Source organism: Clavelina lepadiformis, chromosome 3, assembly GCF_947623445.1.
Source record: "Clavelina lepadiformis chromosome 3, kaClaLepa1.1, whole genome shotgun sequence".
In the NCBI taxonomy this organism is placed as follows: domain Eukaryota; kingdom Metazoa; phylum Chordata; class Ascidiacea; order Aplousobranchia; family Clavelinidae; genus Clavelina; species Clavelina lepadiformis.
In genome coordinates this window covers 9,447,334-9,455,176 of record NC_135242.1, presented here as the reverse complement: position 1 = coordinate 9,455,176, position 7,843 = coordinate 9,447,334, and positions in this window count along the sequence as shown.

Genomic DNA, 7,843 nt, shown 5'->3' with positions numbered 1-7,843 from the left:
GAGGTTTGTGGAATGTCTAGTCGAGATAAGGTTTTTTTTTGGCAGGAAAAGGTACGGTCTACCCTGAACTGGAGGTAAAAATTGGCTTGTAAAACCAATGTTTCTTGCAGATATCACCACCCACCTTAACGAACTTAATCATCATCTCCAGGGTCCACAACAAACTGTGTTTAAACTCTTTGAGGCAAGAAAAGGTTTTGTAACTAAATTGAATACCTACACACGGGACATCCAAACTGCAACTTTTCGCTACTTTAAATACCTGAAGGTTTTCTCAGTGGATCACCAAGCCAACATAATTGAAAATGAATGTACATGAAGGATCTGACGTTTCGATTTTGCAATAGATTTCAAGATTTTCAACATTTTGGTTCATTACTTTCTTTTCTCATCAAGCCCGAGAGCAGCGAAGACTTAAACTTAGCTGCATTTGAATGGATGGCCATCGAAGACTTCCAGATGCAGCTGATCGATTTCAAAGCATCCTCATTGTGGACATCGAAATTCATCGAATTGCGGAAATCGCTGGAAACGATTGAAAACAAACAAGCAACCATTTTGACATGCTGGGAATCTTGCCGGAGAAATTTAGCTGTCTCAAGAAGATGTCAATAGCTTTGCTATCTGCATTTGGATCAACTTATTTGTGTGAACAAATATTTTCGCACATGAATTTTATTCTCAGTCCACATCGCAGCCGACTTACGGAAGATCATTCGGAAGCATGTGTTCTACTTAAAGTATCCAAATATAATCTTAATACTACAGAGCTAAGCAAGAAAAAGCAAGGACAAGAATCTGCTTCGACTGCATTCGATGTTATCCAACAAAATTAATAAAACGAATTTGTCTCTTGTCTGTTAACACAGTCAACTGTACTGTTTAATTTTCACATCAGATAGTTGCCAGTGCAAAACTAAACATACAAAAATGTTTGGCACTCGAGTTGTTGATATATTGACATAATTCATAAACTGGCACACTGCATACGAAAGGTTGACGACCACTGTCATAGTGTATACACCGTTTATTTTTCTCTATTTGTTATTTCACCTCGTCACGTCATGGGAACACAATAACATACTCACTAACAATCAATAAACGGGAAAAAGCAGCAAAGCCACAGCGGAAACATAAAACATGCAAGGGTTAACTAAACGGTGGAGCAATAATGATGTAAGCTAAGCACAGCCACCAAACCCAAATTAAATAAACTATTTTTCGTTTCACAGCTCAAACACTATAGCTATCGCTATTTTGACTCATGTTTCAATCTGTGTTGTGGAAATTGGGGTAAGGCAATGCCTTTTTTGCTGCGCAATTAGTGAGATGTAAATTAAGTGCGCATAGTTGTGAACAACATTATATGACACACTACATTTGTCATAAATTATAATTTTTTCGGAAAAAGGTATGGTATCTAAATCAGGTTTCAAAATAACCAATAATTCAACTGCACAGTAAGTTCTTTTTCCTTAAGATATTTTTAGCAATACATAGCTGGTTCAGTTTAAGTTCTGGTTTTGGCAAGCGTTAAGATACTACAACGTTTAAATATTAACTGCTGATTTTCTACTGTAGTTGAAATATAAAATTTGAGAGACGGATGGAGAAATTGAATAGACCGTTTCGGTCTTACAAAAGACCTTAAAAACACATTGGCCTAGTTAATAATAAAGACTTTATGCAAATAATCATGTTATGTTTTTTGGCAAGTAGAACATAAATGGCCATGAAGTAATGCACGTTTATAACATCCACTTCATTCAATGCTGCTGCAAGTATTTTGCAAAAAAAGGAAACATAAAAAGTCAGGATAAACAACCTACAAGTTTTACCTCTGCCAATGACTTCATTTAAGTGCTTGCAACGTTCGCAACATGATATCATGTTGAGAACTCCAGTTTCATTTCATTTCCAGTAAATTAGGAGGCCATTAAGATTGAAAAGTTACTTGAAAGGTGGGAAGAAAGGTGTGAACTAGGAGAATACCTATTAGTCAAAATCTAAGTATTGAAGTTTGGCAGGCCCAAAGAATTTCAAAATTTGAAGCATATGTGTGTAATCCAGGGATGGAAACAAGTGTTAATGGTCGTGACACAAGTCAAGTTACTAACAGCGCAAGTCAAATCGAGTCATTCAATTACATTACCAAGTCAGGTCAAGTCGAGTCATTAATGTTTATCAAGTCAAGTCCAAGTCTTAATACATGCCAAGTCATAAACGAGACAACATTTACGATATATTTTTAGTTTTAGATCGATAGAATAAACAGCTTTCTGAATACAGTGAGACCTCGTTAATCCGGACCACTTCGTTTCGTCAAAAAATGTCGGTTTAGCGGGGTATCCGGATTATCGGAAAGTAAAAAATCAATCAATCTTGCAAATGCAGTACCGTGTTCAAAACGCAGTATGCACCTTAGTCCAATTCTAAGTACCGAGTTTCTAGCTGGACAGCAACTAAAATAAAATTATATTTTTTGTATGATCCGACCCAGTGTCGAACCCCAGAACCACCGTATTAAAGACGAATGCTCTAAGCCAGAAGTGACGAACATGCGGCCGCAAATCGGTATGAAAACCGCTCTTGCATGGCGAAGCATTCCGGCGGGACCAGCAGTCTTGAACTTTCTTTCACCTGTTTCTAATCTTTGCGCAATGCGATATCATAAGCTGATAGCACGATTGAGTTGCAGCAGTTTATTTTTTCGTTTTAAAATACTGTACAGTTTCATAGTATGACTAAAAAGCTGTGCGGCTTACTCAGCTGTAACTGACAAAGTGGCTTGCCACAACGAATAGGTCCGTCACCCCTGCTCTTATCTCCGCGATCTTAATCTCCTTTTATTTATCAAAATGCATCAATATCGCAAGATGGCAAGAACAGAAACTTAATGTGAAATCAAAACAAACAATTTATTTCATAAAAAAGTCTGTTATCTCACGTTGCACGAGTGATTCTTTACTGAAATATTGTATGTTCCTTTTCATAGCCCACGCACTGTCAAGATGATTTTTGACTTTCGGCAATGAAGAGTGTTGCTCAAAGTAATAAATCATAGAAATTGCAGATATGGCCTCGTTTGTTGTCACTGCACGAGGTGGACTTTCTGTCTCATCATGGTCACTTTCGGATTCACTGTCGCGTTGAGTGGGTGGGTTAACAATTTCAACAATGGCCTCATCGGATAAAACTTCGCCAGTACAAATCCCAGTATCAGTATCATGTAAAGTTTCCCTACCGTTTAAAACTTCAACAACATCAGCTGCAGCAGATTCTCCGTGCAATTTTTGCAATGCTATTCCGTGTCGTTTCTTAAAACGATTCAACCAGCCATTTGAATAAGCAAAATCTTTAACACCAAGTTGCTCTCCAAAAGTTTTGGCTTTTTCTTTTAGCATGTCGCATGTAACCGGCAGATTTCGTGAACGGACATCTGTCAACCACAGAAAAATAGCGGCTTCTAACTCTGGTTCCTTGCAGGGCCTGGCTCTTGTAAGGCTTTTACGCTTGATGTCATCTGATGATAGCCATTTTTCTTTTTGTTTAAGAATGTCGGAAATTGTTGACCTTCCTACATTTATTCCCCATTTTAAGTTGAAATGCTGTCTAATCTCATTTTGCGTTGCCTTTTTATGATCCCGCTGGTATTGGCAGATCTGCTGCTTCTTTTAAGTTGATATTTCAATTCTTGAACGTTTAGATCAGAGGTCGGGAACCTATGGCTCTTTTGATGACGGCATCTGGCTCGCAGATAAATCTAAGCTGGCATTTCTTAGCACAATTGTTACGAATAAAAATTTTCTGTTATTTGTAGTTTTGTAATTTCTGTACCATGCAGCACCAGAAATCGCATTAACAGTAATTAGCATGTTATTAAAGAGTAAATTCAGACATTTACCGTTGTCTAAAATAGTTGGTTTTGCTTAAAAATGCACACGTTAGTTGCATTAAGTGTTGAAAAATATTATATGGCTCTAACGGAAATAAAAATTAACAATATGTGGCTTTCATGGCTCCTTCGCCAAAAAAGGTTCCCGACCCCTGGTTTAGATGGTGGCTCTGATAAAGGCATACTGAATAGCACAGCTAAATTTTTTTATAAAGCGCAATGCTGTACAGTACTGCACTTTTGAATCAATAAAGACCGCAACGTTATTATGCGTAGATAATCGGCTATTGTTTCGTCAACTAATTACATACTGTATTAGGACAATCGTGAATCAATTTCGCTTATCTGTTAATAATCCGGTTTATCGGATTTTATTGCTATTGATTTAGCACATTTGTTCCAAAACTTTTGTGTCGGAGTCGGACAGCGGGGTTTCCGGATTAAAGGGGTAAAATGCATAGGAAGAAATCTGTTCCCGGCAGTTTTGTGTCGGATAGCGGGGATTCTGGTTCATCGGGGTCCGGATTAACGAGGTTTCACTGTACTAATAACGTAAGTATAAAAATAAATGATTTTATCCATTTCTGACGCTTTTGCATATTCAATAGAATGTATAGCATAGTGATTTTTGAATAAAACCTTTCACACATAGAAAAACTAATTTTATAACAATTTGAAATAATTTGTGTTGGGACTCGAGCCAAGTCAACTGAAATTTCCACATTAACACAAGTCAAGTCGAGTCTTTTAAGCACTAAAACACAAATCAAGTCATGTCTTTCTAAAAACCTGACTCTTCAATGACTTGACTTGTGTTTTAGTGCTTAAAAGACTCGTGTTAACATGGAAATTTCGGTTGACTTGACTTTCCATCTCTGGTGTAAACATGCGCTATTCATGTGAGATTGGAATATTGCATGGATGTTCTGCATCTCTGATACTGCCATAGCAGCTGCACAATCAATCCTTCCCAAATTCTAAGGTTTTGCACTCGTCTGTACTCTTCACAGAGCCAGCCAAACTTCTTCAACATCTCTGTAAAATTTTCATAATTCTTCTGCCGCAAGTCTGTTGTTTTCGGCAAAAGATTTGGTTGGAAAACAGCAACGTAAGGCATGGAAAACTCCTTTTTAGCCTTTTACCTCAAACTCAGTTCACTCTGTGAACCACAGCCTATTAGTACGCTATTACAGCGTGTCATGCACTCTCGCGACTCGTGTGAGCAATGCAGATAAGCCGCAAATAAAGTGATGTGCGCTGGTACTTTTTCAGGACGAAATTAGACCATACCCCCTATACCTAATTTCAGCGTGTGCAAATAATAAGTACCGCATTGTAGATATATCCCCAGCTAGGCCGTTGGGTTTTGTGGCCATGCTGATATTAAAAAATTTTTTCTTTCACTAAAATTATACTAGCCTATCGTAATGCATGTTTTTGCCTTCGAAGCCTTGCCACATTTGCCTGACCTTTTTGTGGTGAATATCATCACCATTGCTTATATGTTTGCAACCACTTGGGTTAGAACAATTTTTCATTCCCCACACAAATATGGGCAAAAAATAAAACAATTGAGTATTGACATACAAATAAACCTAACAAAGTAGATTTAACAACAAGAACTTGGAAAAAAAAAAATGTAATAAATACTAAATACAAATCTACAATACCGTAGTCTTCGTTCAGGCGGTTTGGATGTGGCATAGGTCTTTGGGCTATTATATACCATATATCAATATTAGATTACAGGAAAAAATCACAGAAACAGGATACAGGAAAGGTAATTTTCAGTTTCTTGTTACCTAACTTAAATGTTGTAGCTTAACAGATTGTAACCTATTCTCCTAAGCTAACCGCCTATCTTTAACAATGGGCTGTGTGACCTATATACGGTGAAATATTCACTTAGTAGAATAAATTAATCAGCTTGATAGCTGCGTAGCTGGGTGGTTAGAACGCTGACTAGCAGCAATAAGGCCCGTGTTCAAAATCCAGTGTCAGTGGTGGTACCATTGCAATAGCCGTGGACAAGCCATTAACGGCACTTGCTCCAGTTAAGTACTTCAGTGATGCCAGGGCTTTGGAGCCGGAGCCGGAGCCCCGGAGCCGTGCATTTTCACCGGAGCTGGAGCCGTGCATTTTCACCGGAGCTGGAGCCGAAGCTCTTCGTGAAATTCAAATGGAGCCGGAGCAGGAGCTGGAACCAGTTGTTTGAAACATAGCTCCGGCTCCGATGTATTTCATAAGATGCTATGCTACTAGTCTACTACTATTGGCTGAATTCACATAATTTAAGAGCAACCCTTCACAAAATTAAGAATTACTGGGGATTTGACAGCAGAGCAGCCACATGTTCATAGCTGCAACCGATGGTACTGACTACTGACTGACCCATTGAGATAGATATTCCAAATTGAGCGTTCATCCTTAAACCTCAGTTTGTGACGTAATGGAGCCGGAGCAGTGGTATCAATGAGCTCCGGAGCTGGAGCTAATTTATGATAAAAGAGAGCTCCGGAGCTGGAGCAATTTAAAATTTACGCCTGCTCCGAAGCCCTGAGTGATGCTGAAAAACAGTTTTCCAATTCCAATTTGGGAAATATGATACACAGCCTATAAAAAAATTAATAAAAACTGTGCGTGTCTATTGGAACTTGCACAAAGGCTAGCTCAGTAACAGCGGCTCGAGCGATGAGGAGCCATCGGCGGGCTCAAATTATGTCCAAAGACTATTTCCAGTCCAAGGACAGAGCTTAATTAATTAATTATCATACCATAACATTTGGACTTGGAGTCTGTGGACGTAGAGTAGCCCATTAAAGTATGGGCCCATATTGTAGCCCTAGCTACAGAGCTCATCTTTGTGCAAATTTTAATTATCACGCAATTCTTATTTGGCTTACGTGAGCTGGGCACTCTCGCCACTCCGCTACTGAGCCGAATCAAGTCCTATTCAAGCATCACTGTTGGCCTATGCACTAGGCCTATGACCAGTTGTGTATTCCTAAAAAAGTGGCGATTTCCTGTCAAGCAGCTATAGCCTAGTATTGTAACCAAATGTATAAAAAAATGGGTATAAAATGACACAAAGCAAGATAAAGTAGGGGGTTCCAATCCCCCGTCAAAAAAGTGGGGAGACTGCGATCCCCCTCCAATATACCACTGACTATGACTAGCATATTTAAGGGGCTATGCTCCTTGGGGGATATGGGCATTGGGCTATGCTCCTCTTATGAACTGAAATTTGAGCCATAGGGTTTTTATGCCTTCATTTCTTTTCGTTTTTCACATTTTCTTGTTTCAGACTACTTATCAGCTATAACCTATAATAAAACATAATAGGTGAGTACATGGTGTTTTAAAATCGTTGTAAATGGTCTTGCGAAATTAATCTTTGCTTACGGCATTTCAAACGTGTAAACCAGAATTTGGCAATTATTGTACGTATAAATACATGAATAGCCTACATTTCATTTCAAGACTTTTTAATATGTTTTTTAGGCATAAGAAAAACAAAATTTTAGCGCTTTGCATATTTTTGGCAAACTGGAGGGATAGGGACTAGGGTAATTATCGCTTCAGCTTTCGAAAACGTTTGGTCCCCCTCTCAACACAGTCCTATACGCTACTGAGCCTATATATGCATTCATGTCACATTAAAAAATTAAGATAATATTATGAATAAGTTAGGCTAGTTAACTGTTTAAAACAAGACAAATTATGTAAAACTAGTTTGATTTAGATAAAAAAGCATTTATTTTAAAGTAAAACTACCTATTAGGCTACTTTTTTCTTATCTAAGTTACATTTGCTTGCAGAACGTTAACGAACGTTCAACATTAGCTAGGATAGGTCAGCTTAAATGCTTAATACACCATTTAACTAATCAGTTTTCCAAAAAAATAATACTGCCAGCCTAGCTTCGAAAACTGAAAGATGTGCCGCCGC